The 15,115-nt window shown below is 55.8% G+C and overlaps 4 pseudogenes; all 4 read right to left on the bottom strand.

The window, feature by feature from the left end:
• Positions 1 to 1,429: 1,429 nt before the first annotated feature.
• Positions 1,430 to 1,549, bottom strand: LOC147350866 (5S ribosomal RNA; annotated as a pseudogene).
• Positions 1,550 to 4,991: 3,442 nt separating this feature from the next.
• On the bottom strand, positions 4,992 to 5,111 carry LOC147350867 (5S ribosomal RNA; annotated as a pseudogene).
• A 3,425-nt stretch (positions 5,112 to 8,536) lies between these two features.
• LOC147350868 (5S ribosomal RNA) lies at positions 8,537 to 8,656 on the bottom strand (annotated as a pseudogene).
• Positions 8,657 to 12,081: 3,425 nt separating this feature from the next.
• LOC147350869 (5S ribosomal RNA) lies at positions 12,082 to 12,201 on the bottom strand (annotated as a pseudogene).
• Between the last annotated feature and the right edge of the window lie 2,914 nt (positions 12,202 to 15,115).

Raw genomic sequence — 15,115 nt, forward strand, 5'->3', positions numbered from 1 at the left:
TGAAATGAAAATGGAGCCTACTGAACGTTCACATGCTTCTAGAGCATTTGAAAAGCCCTAACTTGTAGAAATCTGCTGTACGAGTTCCTTGAAAGCAAGACCCTCTATGTATGGATATGTCTTCATGCCTTAGATTGTGCCTCGAATATAGTGTACCCATCAACCCAGGAAAGGAAAGAATTGAATCGCCAAATATACAAAGAGATCAAAAGTGCCGAGCCAAGTGACCCCTTGAGGCTTCCAAGAGCTTTTCTGTCTTTCACACACTAAGTAAATACTGAGCACCTACGATGAGCTAGGAGGCATGTAATAAGTTTCAGGGAATAGAAGGCGGAGAGAAGAAGACACAGAGTTCCTGCTTTCACTGAGACGACTCTAATGATACATCACAGGCAGATCCTTTGAGAACCTATAGAGGGGCCTCTTCCCTCACCACAAAACCTGGGTGTCAGGGAAGGCTTTCCAGAGGCACCATTTCGTTGAGGTCCATAGGTTGAACCTAGGTAAACCAGGGTTGAGATGCAGGAAGAATTTCAGGCAGGGAAAATAGCATCTTGGAAGGCTATGTGACCAGGGACACTTAGGACATTCCAGAAACGAAAAATGCCCTATGGGATGGAAGCCAAAGAGTGCAGAGGGCATTCCAGGCAAAAGACATCAGAGAAGAACGTGAGGAGCAAGCCTGAAGGGAAGTGGTCGTATCTTCAATATGCTGGGAAAATACGAGAGCCGTTGGAGCAGGGAGGTGACAGCATTGCATCTGCATTTCCAAAAGGTCATCTTGCTCCACGTCACTAATGATTGGAGAGGCTCAACTCCAAACTCCAAGGAGGGACCACTTCACATGAGTCCGACTGGGCCTCACTGCGATGTCTGTCAATAACCGATGCTGGAGAAGATGTGGAGCAAAGGGAACTCTCCTCCACGGTGAGTAGGAATGGGCGTGGGTAGAGCCGGTATGGAAAAGAATATGGAGGTTCCCGAAGGAACTAAAAGTGGAAGTAGCCTATGGTCCAGCAGTCCGACTCCCAGGCATAGATCCACCCACGGTATAAGTGAACAAGTTAGATGCCCCGTTTGGGCACATCTATCTGTGCGTGCGCGCGCACATGCGCATGCGCGATGGCCTCGAGGCAGGGGGTGGGGCGGGGGCCGGGGCTCTGGCTGGAGTCGGTGCAAGCCCCGGGATTGCCTGAGGCAAGCCAAAGGAGCCCCAGGTGGAGACGGGACTGCCGGTCGTCGGGTGTCCTGGAAGCCGAATGCGAATGCGGAGGGGCTCGCGGGCCGCGCGGAGGCAACCCAGGTCTGCAGCGGGAGTCGGGGCCCCGGCCACCCGCTCCCCGCGGCCCGGGAGGGGCTGGGGCTGCGGGGGGGATCCAAGAATCGGGACGCGCGGCGGGGGCTAAAGGACCTCTTCTGGTAGGCAAAAAGCCTCGAGCACCCGGGATTCCCAGGTGGTCTCCCATCCAAGATACTAACCAGGCCCGACCCTGCTTAGCTTCCGAGATCAGACGAGATCCGGCGCCTTCAGGCTGATACGGCCTGAGACGGTGGCGGTTGGCTCGGGGCGCCCTAAGAGCCTTGCGCTTCGCCTCCCTTTCGCTCTGCCCTGCAGGTCGGGCCAACGGGCCGCACCTCTCGTCGCGGGGCATGCTGTACTTGAGCCGCACGACCCGCGACCGGACTCCAGCCTGCTGACGCCAGCCCGCCCCCCCCCCACCCCCCGAACACCGCCAACACCAGACCAGCAAGCGCCGGGCCGGGCCCGGGGGCCCGAGGGGCTTCCAGGACCCCCATTGACCGGGAGGGCGTGCGTGCATGCGTGCGCGCAGGGCCTGGGGGCTGGGCTGAGGGGTGCGGAGGTCTCGGCGCCCTCCCACCCGCGGCCACTCCAGACCCGGCCGCGCTCGCTGAGCCGGGCCTCCCCCCGATCCCATTCGCTGCTCAGGCCCGCGCGGCCCCGGAGGTGTCGGTCTTCGGCGCCCGCCGCCTCCCAACCCCCGCGACCCAGGGGCCTCTGAACCTCCTGCGGGCCTAGACGCAGCGAAACTTGAGCGCCCAACTTGCCCGGCACCTGTCCGGTGCCCAAACCCACCAGAAGCCAGGGAGGCGCGGTCGACCGGAGCGCCTCAGCCCCTCCCCTTCGCACTACCGAGGCCCCCCCTTTGCCCCCACGCCAAGCCCTCGACCTTCCTGAGAGAGCAGACGAGCCACAGGCAGGCACACAGACAGACACACAGACACTCGCACGCACCCACGCCAAGGGAGACAGCTGGCCTGCGCAAGCTCCTCAGCCAGAGCCAGAGCGCCTGGGAGAGGCCGGGGCCAGACGAACGGGCCGGCGGCTGGCTGTCAGGAGATACAGAGGCAGAAATACATGAAGATTCCGAGACAGACTCCAAGACGGCAAGAGGAGATACACACACACACACACACACACACACACACACACACACACACACACTTGAGTGTGGTCTTTGGAAATACTTGTGTTCGTAGTTGCTGGGTTGAGCCCAACTTTAATACAACCCATGGACTGCGGCCCATCAGGCTCCTCTGTCCGTGGCATTTCCCAGGCGAGGATACTGGGAGTGGGTTGCCATTTCCTTCTCCGGCGGGATCTTCCCGACCCAGGGATCAAACCCCAGTCTCCTGCGCGCGGATGCCTTGCCATCTGAACCAGGACATTGCTAATTCCCTAGGCAAAATACAAAGAATAGAGCTCGTGTTCTACTAAATGGAAAGATGATTTCAAAAACAGAAGCTGTCCTTTGTTGGTATCTTTGAATCTTTATGTAGTTTTCGTGGATTTTTACTGTTAAGGCTAACTGAACAAGGCAAGAGAGAAACCCCAGAATTGAAAAGCAATTGACGGTTTTGAAAGAAACATGTGCAGGTGAAGCTCTCTTCCTTTTTGAGAGATGGTTAAATGCAAAATCTTGATTCAACACATATGACTTTTGTGCACTTTATTTCAAATCTCCATGACAAAACCCTAAGGCGTCCAGGAAGAAAGGAGTAGAGGGGCAGACACAAAGAGCAACCTTTCCCCTTGGTGCCATCGCAACCAGCTGCTTAGTTCCTTCATCTCAAGGACTATCATCTGGGCTTCTCTGGTTTGTCTGATTCTTGTTTCGGGGACCGTTTCTCGTCACAAGGCTGTCAACAGTGGGGGTGGGTGGTGTGTGTGTGGGGGGGGGAGGGGGGGAGCCCTTCTTTCCACTCCACATGAGACCCAGTGGACAATCCAGGCCCTGCCCACTGCATTGAGTGTGCAGCAACAATATCAACGGTAATGCCGGTGAACAATGCGTATTCCTGGAATCCACTCCGTTGGCTACTGACTGTGTGTGCTGGTGGTCTGGAACCTAGACCTGGAAGCTTTCTGGATGATTGCAAATGACACCAAAGTCTGAGGACGATGGAAGATCTTCACATTTCTGCAAGAGCCACACACCTCCAGAAGGAACCACAAGACTTGCCTGAAATGGTCAATGTATAAGTATTGGACTCAACGTTGGAAGGTCTCCACCTTTGCTATGGAAGTCAAACGATCTTTCTTTGAAATGAAAATGGAGCCTACTGAACGTTCACATGCTTCTAGAGCATTTGAAAAGCCCTAACTTGTAGAAATCTGCTGTACGAGTTCCTTGAAAGCAAGACCCTCTATGTATGGATATGTCTTCATGCCTTAGATTGTGCCTCGAATATAGTGTACCCATCAACCCAGGAAAGGAAAGAATTGAATCGCCAAATATACAAAGAGATCAAAAGTGCCGAGCCAAGTGACCCCTTGAGGCTTCCAAGAGCTTTTCTGTCTTTCACACACTAAGTAAATACTGAGCACCTACGATGAGCTAGGAGGCATGTAATAAGTTTCAGGGAATAGAAGGCGGAGAGAAGAAGACACAGAGTTCCTGCTTTCACTGAGACGACTCTAATGATACATCACAGGCAGATCCTTTGAGAACCTATAGAGGGGCCTCTTCCCTCACCACAAAACCTGGGTGTCAGGGAAGGCTTTCCAGAGGCACCATTTCGTTGAGGTCCATAGGTTGAACCTAGGTAAACCAGGGTTGAGATGCAGGAAGAATTTCAGGCAGGGAAAATAGCATCTTGGAAGGCTATGTGACCAGGGACACTTAGGACATTCCAGAAACGAAAAATGCCCTATGGGATGGAAGCCAAAGAGTGCAGAGGGCATTCCAGGCAAAAGACATCAGAGAAGAACGTGAGGAGCAAGCCTGAAGGGAAGTGGTCGTATCTTCAATATGCTGGGAAAATACGAGAGCCGTTGGAGCAGGGAGGTGACAGCATTGCATCTGCATTTCCAAAAGGTCATCTTGCTCCACGTCACTAATGATTGGAGAGGCTCAACTCCAAACTCCAAGGAGGGACCACTTCACATGAGTCCGACTGGGCCTCACTGCGATGTCTGTCAATAACCGATGCTGGAGAAGATGTGGAGCAAAGGGAACTCTCCTCCACGGTGAGTAGGAATGGGCGTGGGTAGAGCCGGTATGGAAAAGAATATGGAGGTTCCCGAAGGAACTAAAAGTGGAAGTAGCCTATGGTCCAGCAGTCCGACTCCCAGGCATAGATCCACCCACGGTATAAGTGAACAAGTTAGATGCCCCGTTTGGGCACATCTATCTGTGCGTGCGCGCGCACATGCGCATGCGCGATGGCCTCGAGGCAGGGGGTGGGGCGGGGGCCGGGGCTCTGGCTGGAGTCGGTGCAAGCCCCGGGATTGCCTGAGGCAAGCCAAAGGAGCCCCAGGTGGAGACGGGACTGCCGGTCGTCGGGTGTCCTGGAAGCCGAATGCGAATGCGGAGGGGCTCGCGGGCCGCGCGGAGGCAACCCAGGTCTGCAGCGGGAGTCGGGGCCCCGGCCACCCGCTCCCCGCGGCCCGGGAGGGGCTGGGGCTGCGGGGGGGATCCAAGAATCGGGACGCGCGGCGGGGGCTAAAGGACCTCTTCTGGTAGGCAAAAAGCCTCGAGCACCCGGGATTCCCAGGTGGTCTCCCATCCAAGATACTAACCAGGCCCGACCCTGCTTAGCTTCCGAGATCAGACGAGATCCGGCGCCTTCGGGCTGATACGGCCTGAGACGGTGGCGGTTGGCTCGGGGCGCCCTAAGAGCCTTGCGCTTCGCCTCCCTTTCGCTCTGCCCTGCAGGTCGGGCCAACGGGCCGCACCTCTCGACGCGGGGCATGCTGTACTTGAGCCGCACGACCCGCGACCGGACTCCAGCCTGCTGACGCCGGCCCGCCCCCCCCGCCCCCACCCCCCGAACACCGCCAACACCAGACCAGCAAGCGCCTGGCCGGGCCCGGGGGCCCGAGGGGCTTCCAGGACCCCCCATTGACCGGGAGGGCGTGCGTGCGTGCGTGCGCGCAGGGCCTGGGGGCTGGGCTGAGGGGTGCGGAGGTCTCGGCGCCCTCCCACCCGCGGCCACTCCAGACCCGGCCGCGCTCGCTGAGCCGGGCCTCCCCCCGATCCCATTCGCTGCTCAGGCCCGCGCGGCCCCGGAGGTGTCGGTCTTCGGCGCCCGCCGCCTCCCAACCCCCGCGGCCCAGGGGCCTCTGAACCTCCTGCGGGCCTAGACGCAGCGAAACTTGAGCGCCCAACTTGCCCGGCACCTGTCCGGTGCCCAAACCCACCAGAAGCCAGGGAGGCGCGGTCGACCGGAGCGCCTCAGCCCCTCCCCTTCGCACTACCGAGGCCCCCCCTTTGCCCCCACGCCAAGCCCTCGACCTTCCTGAGAGAGCAGACGAGCCACAGGCAGGCACACAGACAGACACACAGACACTCGCACGCACCCACGCCAAGGGAGACAGCTGGCCTGCGCAAGCTCCTCAGCCAGAGCCAGAGCGCCTGGGAGAGGCCGGGGCCAGACGAACGGGCCGGCGGCTGGCTGTCAGGAGATACAGAGGCAGAAATACATGAAGATTCCGAGACAGACTCCAAGACGGCAAGAGGAGATACACACACACACACACACACACACTTGAGTGTGGTCTTTGGAAATACTTGTGTTCGTAGTTGCTGGGTTGAGCCCAACTTTAATACAACCCATGGACTGCGGCCCATCAGGCTCCTCTGTCCGTGGCATTTCCCAGGCGAGGATACTGGGAGTGGGTTGCCATTTCCTTCTCCGGCGGGATCTTCCCGACCCAGGGATCAAACCCCAGTCTCCTGCGCGCGGATGCCTTGCCATCTGAACCAGGACATTGCTAATTCCCTAGGCAAAATACAAAGAATAGAGCTCGTGTTCTACTAAATGGAAAGATGATTTCAAAAAGAGAAGCTGTCCTTTGTTGGTATCTTTGAATCTTTATGTAGTTTTCGTGGATTTTTACTGTTAAGGCTAACTGAACAAGGCAAGAGAGAAACCCCAGAATTGAAAAGCAATTGACGGTTTTGAAAGAAACATGTGCAGGTGAAGCTCTCTTCCTTTTTGAGAGATGGTTAAATGCAAAATCTTGATTCAACACATATGACTTTTGTGCACTTTATTTCAAATCTCCATGACAAAACCCTAAGGCGTCCAGGAAGAAAGGAGTAGAGGGGCAGACACAAAGAGCAACCTTTCCCCTTGGTGCCATCGCAACCAGCTGCTTAGTTCCTTCATCTCAAGGACTATCATCTGGGCTTCTCTGGTTTGTCTGATTCTTGTTTCGGGGACCGTTTCTCGTCACAAGGCTGTCAACAGTGGGGGTGGGTGGTGTGTGTGTGGGGGGGGGAGGGGGGGAGCCCTTCTTTCCACTCCACATGAGACCCAGTGGACAATCCAGGCCCTGCCCACTGCATTGAGTGTGCAGCAACAATATCAACGGTAATGCCGGTGAACAAGGCGTATTCCTGGAATCCACTCCGTTGGCTACTGACTGTGTGTGCTGGTGGTCTGGAACCTAGACCTGGAAGCTTTCTGGATGATTGCAAATGACACCAAAGTCTGAGGACGATGGAAGATCTTCACATTTCTGCAAGAGCCACACACCTCCAGAAGGAACCACAAGACTTGCCTGAAATGGTCAAGGTATAAGTATTGGACTCAACGTTGGAAGGTCTCCACCTTTGCTATGGAAGTCAAACGATCTTTCTTTGAAATGAAAATGGAGCCTACTGAACGTTCACATGCTTCTAGAGCATTTGAAAAGCCCTAACTTGTAGAAATCTGCTGTACGAGTTCCTTGAAAGCAAGACCCTCTATGTATGGATATGTCTTCATGCCTTAGATTGTGCCTCGAATATAGTGTACCCATCAACCCAGGAAAGGAAAGAATTGAATCGCCAAATATACAAAGAGATCAAAAGTGCCGAGCCAAGTGACCCCTTGAGGCTTCCAAGAGCTTTTCTGTCTTTCACACACTAAGTAAATACTGAGCACCTACGATGAGCTAGGAGGCATGTAATAAGTTTCAGGGAATAGAAGGCGGAGAGAAGAAGACACAGAGTTCCTGCTTTCACTGAGACGACTCTAATGATACATCACAGGCAGATCCTTTGAGAACCTATAGAGGGGCCTCTTCCCTCACCACAAAACCTGGGTGTCAGGGAAGGCTTTCCAGAGGCACCATTTCGTTGAGGTCCATAGGTTGAACCTAGGTAAACCAGGGTTGAGATGCAGGAAGAATTTCAGGCAGGGAAAATAGCATCTTGGAAGGCTATGTGACCAGGGACACTTAGGACATTCCAGAAACGAAAAATGCCCTATGGGATGGAAGCCAAAGAGTGCAGAGGGCATTCCAGGCAAAAGACATCAGAGAAGAACGTGAGGAGCAAGCCTGAAGGGAAGTGGTCGTATCTTCAATATGCTGGGAAAATACGAGAGCCGTTGGAGCAGGGAGGTGACAGCATTGCATCTGCATTTCCAAAAGGTCATCTTGCTCCACGTCACTAATGATTGGAGAGGCTCAACTCCAAACTCCAAGGAGGGACCACTTCACATGAGTCCGACTGGGCCTCACTGCGATGTCTGTCAATAACCGATGCTGGAGAAGATGTGGAGCAAAGGGAACTCTCCTCCACGGTGAGTAGGAATGGGCGTGGGTAGAGCCGGTATGGAAAAGAATATGGAGGTTCCCGAAGGAACTAAAAGTGGAAGTAGCCTATGGTCCAGCAGTCCGACTCCCAGGCATAGATCCACCCACGGTATAAGTGAACAAGTTAGATGCCCCGTTTGGGCACATCTATCTGTGCGTGCGCGCGCACATGCGCATGCGCGATGGCCTCGAGGCAGGGGGTGGGGCGGGGGCCGGGGCTCTGGCTGGAGTCGGTGCAAGCCCCGGGATTGCCTGAGGCAAGCCAAAGGAGCCCCAGGTGGAGACGGGACTGCCGGTCGTCGGGTGTCCTGGAAGCCGAATGCGAATGCGGAGGGGCTCGCGGGCCGCGCGGAGGCAACCCAGGTCTGCAGCGGGAGTCGGGGCCCCGGCCAGCCGCTCCCCGCGGCCCGGGAGGGGCTGGGGCTGCGGGGGGGATCCAAGAATCGGGACGCGCGGCGGGGGCTAAAGGACCTCTTCTGGTAGGCAAAAAGCCTCGAGCACCCGGGATTCCCAGGTGGTCTCCCATCCAAGATACTAACCAGGCCCGACCCTGCTTAGCTTCCGAGATCAGACGAGATCCGGCGCCTTCAGGCTGATACGGCCTGAGACGGTGGCGGTTGGCTCGGGGCGCCCTAAGAGCCTTGCGCTTCGCCTCCCTTTCGCTCTGCCCTGCAGGTCGGGCCAACGGGCCGCACCTCTCGTCGCGGGGCATGCTGTACTTGAGCCGCACGACCCGCGACCCGACTCCAGCCTGCTGACGCCGGCCCGCCCCCCCCGCCCCCACCCCCCGAACACCGCCAACACCAGACCAGCAAGCACCTGGCCGGGCCCGGGGGCCCGAGGGGCTTCCAGGACCCCCCATTGACCGGGAGGGCGTGCGTGCGTGCGTGCGCGCAGGGCCTGGGGGCTGGGCTGAGGGGTGCGGAGGTCTCGGCGCCCTCCCACCCGCGGCCACTCCAGACCCGGCCGCGCTCGCTGAGCCGGGCCTCCCCCCGATCCCATTCGCTGCTCAGGCCCGCGCGGCCCCGGAGGTGTCGGTCTTCGGCGCCCGCCGCCTCCCAACCCCCGCGGCCCAGGGGCCTCTGAACCTCCTGCGGGCCTAGACGCAGCGAAACTTGAGCGCCCAACTTGCCCGGCACCTGTCCGGTGCCCAAACCCACCAGAAGCCAGGGAGGCGCGGTCGACTGGAGCGCCTCAGCCCCTCCCCTTCGCACTACCGAGGCCCCCCCTTTGCCCCCACGCCAAGCCCTCGACCTTCCTGAGAGAGCAGACGAGCCACAGGCAGGCACACAGACAGACACACAGACACTCGCACGCACCCACGCCAAGGGAGACAGCTGGCCTGCGCAAGCTCCTCAGCCAGAGCCAGAGCGCCTGGGAGAGGCCGGGGCCAGACGAACGGGCCGGCGGCTGGCTGTCAGGAGATACAGAGGCAGAAATACATGAAGATTCCGAGACAGACTCCAAGACGGCAAGAGGAGATACACACACACACACACACACACACTTGAGTGTGGTCTTTGGAAATACTTGTGTTCGTAGTTGCTGGGTTGAGCCCAACTTTAATACAACCCATGGACTGCGGCCCATCAGGCTCCTCTGTCCGTGGCATTTCCCAGGCGAGGATACTGGGAGTGGGTTGCCATTTCCTTCTCCGGCGGGATCTTCCCGACCCAGGGATCAAACCCCAGTCTCCTGCGCACGGATGCCTTGCCATCTGAACCAGGACATTGCTAATTCCCTAGGCAAAATACAAAGAATAGAGCTCGTGTTCTACTAAATGGAAAGATGATTTCAAAAACAGAAGCTGTCCTTTGTTGGTATCTTTGAATCTTTATGTAGTTTTCGTGGATTTTTACTGTTAAGGCTAACTGAACAAGGCAAGAGAGAAACCCCAGAATTGAAAAGCAATTGACGGTTTTGAAAGAAACATGTGCAGGTGAAGCTCTCTTCCTTTTTGAGAGATGGTTAAATGCAAAATCTTGATTCAACACATATGACTTTTGTGCACTTTATTTCAAATCTCCATGACAAAACCCTAAGGCGTCCAGGAAGAAAGGAGTAGAGGGGCAGACACAAAGAGCAACCTTTCCCCTTGGTGCCATCGCAACCAGCTGCTTAGTTCCTTCATCTCAAGGACTATCATCTGGGCTTCTCTGGTTTGTCTGATTCTTGTTTCGGGGACCGTTTCTCGTCACAAGGCTGTCAACAGTGGGGGTGGGTGGTGTGTGTGTGGGGGGGGGAGGGGGGGAGCCCTTCTTTCCACTCCACATGAGACCCAGTGGACAATCCAGGCCCTGCCCACTGCATTGAGTGTGCAGCAACAATATCAACGGTAATGCCGGTGAACAAGGCGTATTCCTGGAATCCACTCCGTTGGCTACTGACTGTGTGTGCTGGTGGTCTGGAACCTAGACCTGGAAGCTTTCTGGATGATTGCAAATGACACCAAAGTCTGAGGACGATGGAAGATCTTCACATTTCTGCAAGAGCCACACACCTCCAGAAGGAACCACAAGACTTGCCTGAAATGGTCAAGGTATAAGTATTGGACTCAACGTTGGAAGGTCTCCACCTTTGCTATGGAAGTCAAACGATCTTTCTTTGAAATGAAAATGGAGCCTACTGAACGTTCACATGCTTCTAGAGCATTTGAAAAGCCCTAACTTGTAGAAATCTGCTGTACGAGTTCCTTGAAAGCAAGACCCTCTATGTATGGATATGTCTTCATGCCTTAGATTGTGCCTCGAATATAGTGTACCCATCAACCCAGGAAAGGAAAGAATTGAATCGCCAAATATACAAAGAGATCAAAAGTGCCGAGCCAAGTGACCCCTTGAGGCTTCCAAGAGCTTTTCTGTCTTTCACACACTAAGTAAATACTGAGCACCTACGATGAGCTAGGAGGCATGTAATAAGTTTCAGGGAATAGAAGGCGGAGAGAAGAAGACACAGAGTTCCTGCTTTCACTGAGACGACTCTAATGATACATCACAGGCAGATCCTTTGAGAACCTATAGAGGGGCCTCTTCCCTCACCACAAAACCTGGGTGTCAGGGAAGGCTTTCCAGAGGCACCATTTCGTTGAGGTCCATAGGTTGAACCTAGGTAAACCAGGGTTGAGATGCAGGAAGAATTTCAGGCAGGGAAAATAGCATCTTGGAAGGCTATGTGACCAGGGACACTTAGGACATTCCAGAAACGAAAAATGCCCTATGGGATGGAAGCCAAAGAGTGCAGAGGGCATTCCAGGCAAAAGACATCAGAGAAGAACGTGAGGAGCAAGCCTGAAGGGAAGTGGTCGTATCTTCAATATGCTGGGAAAATACGAGAGCCGTTGGAGCAGGGAGGTGACAGCATTGCATCTGCATTTCCAAAAGGTCATCTTGCTCCACGTCACTAATGATTGGAGAGGCTCAACTCCAAACTCCAAGGAGGGACCACTTCACATGAGTCCGACTGGGCCTCACTGCGATGTCTGTCAATAACCGATGCTGGAGAAGATGTGGAGCAAAGGGAACTCTCCTCCACGGTGAGTAGGAATGGGCGTGGGTAGAGCCGGTATGGAAAAGAATATGGAGGTTCCCGAAGGAACTAAAAGTGGAAGTAGCCTATGGTCCAGCAGTCCGACTCCCAGGCATAGATCCACCCACGGTATAAGTGAACAAGTTAGATGCCCCGTTTGGGCACATCTATCTGTGCGTGCGCGCGCACATGCGCATGCGCGATGGCCTCGAGGCAGGGGGTGGGGCGGGGGCCGGGGCTCTGGCTGGAGTCGGTGCAAGCCCCGGGATTGCCTGAGGCAAGCCAAAGGAGCCCCAGGTGGAGACGGGACTGCCGGTCGTCGGGTGTCCTGGAAGCCGAATGCGAATGCGGAGGGGCTCGCGGGCCGCGCGGAGGCAACCCAGGTCTGCAGCGGGAGTCGGGGCCCCGGCCAGCCGCTCCCCGCGGCCCGGGAGGGGCTGGGGCTGCGGGGGGGATCCAAGAATCGGGACGCGCGGCGGGGGCTAAAGGACCTCTTCTGGTAGGCAAAAAGCCTCGAGCACCCGGGATTCCCAGGTGGTCTCCCATCCAAGATACTAACCAGGCCCGACCCTGCTTAGCTTCCGAGATCAGACGAGATCCGGCGCCTTCAGGCTGATACGGCCTGAGACGGTGGCGGTTGGCTCGGGGCGCCCTAAGAGCCTTGCGCTTCGCCTCCCTTTCGCTCTGCCCTGCAGGTCGGGCCAACGGGCCGCACCTCTCGTCGCGGGGCATGCTGTACTTGAGCCGCACGACCCGCGACCGGACTCCAGCCTGCTGACGCCGGCCCGCCCCCCCCGCCCCCACCCCCCGAACACCGCCAACACCAGACCAGCAAGCACCTGGCCGGGCCCGGGGGCCCGAGGGGCTTCCAGGACCCCCCATTGACCGGGAGGGCGTGCGTGCGTGCGTGCGCGCAGGGCCTGGGGGCTGGGCTGAGGGGTGCGGAGGTCTCGGCGCCCTCCCACCCGCGGCCACTCCAGACCCGGCCGCGCTCGCTGAGCTGGGCCTCCCCCCGATCCCATTCGCTGCTCAGGCCCGCGCGGCCCCGGAGGTGTCGGTCTTCGGCGCCCGCCGCCTCCCAACCCCCGCGGCCCAGGGGCCTCTGAACCTCCTGCGGGCCTAGACGCAGCGAAACTTGAGCGCCCAACTTGCCCGGCACCTGTCCGGTGCCCAAACCCACCAGAAGCCAGGGAGGCGCGGTCGACTGGAGCGCCTCAGCCCCTCCCCTTCGCACTACCGAGGCCCCCCCTTTGCCCCCACGCCAAGCCCTCGACCTTCCTGAGAGAGCAGACGAGCCACAGGCAGGCACACAGACAGACACACAGACACTCGCACGCACCCACGCCAAGGGAGACAGCTGGCCTGCGCAAGCTCCTCAGCCAGAGCCAGAGCGCCTGGGAGAGGCCGGGGCCAGACGAACGGGCCGGCGGCTGGCTGTCAGGAGATACAGAGGCAGAAATACATGAAGATTCCGAGACAGACTCCAAGACGGCAAGAGGAGATACACACACACACACACACACACACTTGAGTGTGGTCTTTGGAAATACTTGTGTTCGTAGTTGCTGGGTTGAGCCCAACTTTAATACAACCCATGGACTGCGGCCCATCAGGCTCCTCTGTCCGTGGCATTTCCCAGGCGAGGATACTGGGAGTGGGTTGCCATTTCCTTCTCCGGCGGGATCTTCCCGACCCAGGGATCAAACCCCAGTCTCCTGCGCGCGGATGCCTTGCCATCTGAACCAGGACATTGCTAATTCCCTAGGCAAAATACAAAGAATAGAGCTCGTGTTCTACTAAATGGAAAGATGATTTCAAAAAGAGAAGCTGTCCTTTGTTGGTATCTTTGAATCTTTATGTAGTTTTCGTGGATTTTTACTGTTAAGGCTAACTGAACAAGGCAAGAGAGAAACCCCAGAATTGAAAAGCAATTGACGGTTTTGAAAGAAACATGTGCAGGTGAAGCTCTCTTCCTTTTTGAGAGATGGTTAAATGCAAAATCTTGATTCAACACATATGACTTTTGTGCACTTTATTTCAAATCTCCATGACAAAACCCTAAGGCGTCCAGGAAGAAAGGAGTAGAGGGGCAGACACAAAGAGCAACCTTTCCCCTTGGTGCCATCGCAACCAGCTGCTTAGTTCCTTCATCTCAAGGACTATCATCTGGGCTTCTCTGGTTTGTCTGATTCTTGTTTCGGGGACCGTTTCTCGTCACAAGGCTGTCAACAGTGGGGGTGGGTGGTGTGTGTGTGTGGGGGGGAGGGGGGGAGCCCTTCTTTCCACTCCACATGAGACCCAGTGGACAATCCAGGCCCTGCCCACTGCATTGAGTGTGCAGCAACAATATCAACGGTAATGCCGGTGAACAAGGCGTATTCCTGGAATCCACTCCGTTGGCTACTGACTGTGTGTGCTGGTGGTCTGGAACCTAGACCTGGAAGCTTTCTGGATGATTGCAAATGACACCAAAGTCTGAGGACGATGGAAGATCTTCACATTTCTGCAAGAGCCACACACCTCCAGAAGGAACCACAAGACTTGCCTGAAATGGTCAAGGTATAAGTATTGGACTCAACGTTGGAAGGTCTCCACCTTTGCTATGGAAGTCAAACGATCTTTCTTTGAAATGAAAATGGAGCCTACTGAACGTTCACATGCTTCTAGAGCATTTGAAAAGCCCTAACTTGTAGAAATCTGCTGTACGAGTTCCTTGAAAGCAAGACCCTCTATGTATGGATATGTCTTCATGCCTTAGATTGTGCCTCGAATATAGTGTACCCATCAACCCAGGAAAGGAAAGAATTGAATCGCCAAATATACAAAGAGATCAAAAGTGCCGAGCCAAGTGACCCCTTGAGGCTTCCAAGAGCTTTTCTGTCTTTCACACACTAAGTAAATACTGAGCACCTACGATGAGCTAGGAGGCATGTAATAAGTTTCAGGGAATAGAAGGCGGAGAGAAGAAGACACAGAGTTCCTGCTTTCACTGAGACGACTCTAATGATACATCACAGGCAGATCCTTTGAGAACCTATAGAGGGGCCTCTTCCCTCACCACAAAACCTGGGTGTCAGGGAAGGCTTTCCAGAGGCACCATTTCGTTGAGGTCCATAGGTTGAACCTAGGTAAACCAGGGTTGAGATGCAGGAAGAATTTCAGGCAGGGAAAATAGCATCTTGGAAGGCTATGTGACCAGGGACACTTAGGACATTCCAGAAACGAAAAATGCCCTATGGGATGGAAGCCAAAGAGTGCAGAGGGCATTCCAGGCAAAAGACATCAGAGAAGAACGTGAGGAGCAAGCCTGAAGGGAAGTGGTCGTATCTTCAATATGCTGGGAAAATACGAGAGCCGTTGGAGCAGGGAGGTGACAGCATTGCATCTGCATTTCCAAAAGGTCATCTTGCTCCACGTCACTAATGATTGGAGAGGCTCAACTCCAAACTCCAAGGAGGGACCACTTCACATGAGTCCGACTGGGCCTCACTGCGATGTCTGTCAATAACCGATGCTGGAGAAGATGTGGAGCAAAGGGAACTC

The sequence above is a fragment of the Bos grunniens genome, chromosome 20 (assembly GCF_055505025.1).
Source record: "Bos grunniens cultivar Pamir isolate PY7600 chromosome 20, Bosgru_T2T1.0, whole genome shotgun sequence".
Lineage (NCBI taxonomy): Eukaryota > Metazoa > Chordata > Mammalia > Artiodactyla > Bovidae > Bos > Bos grunniens.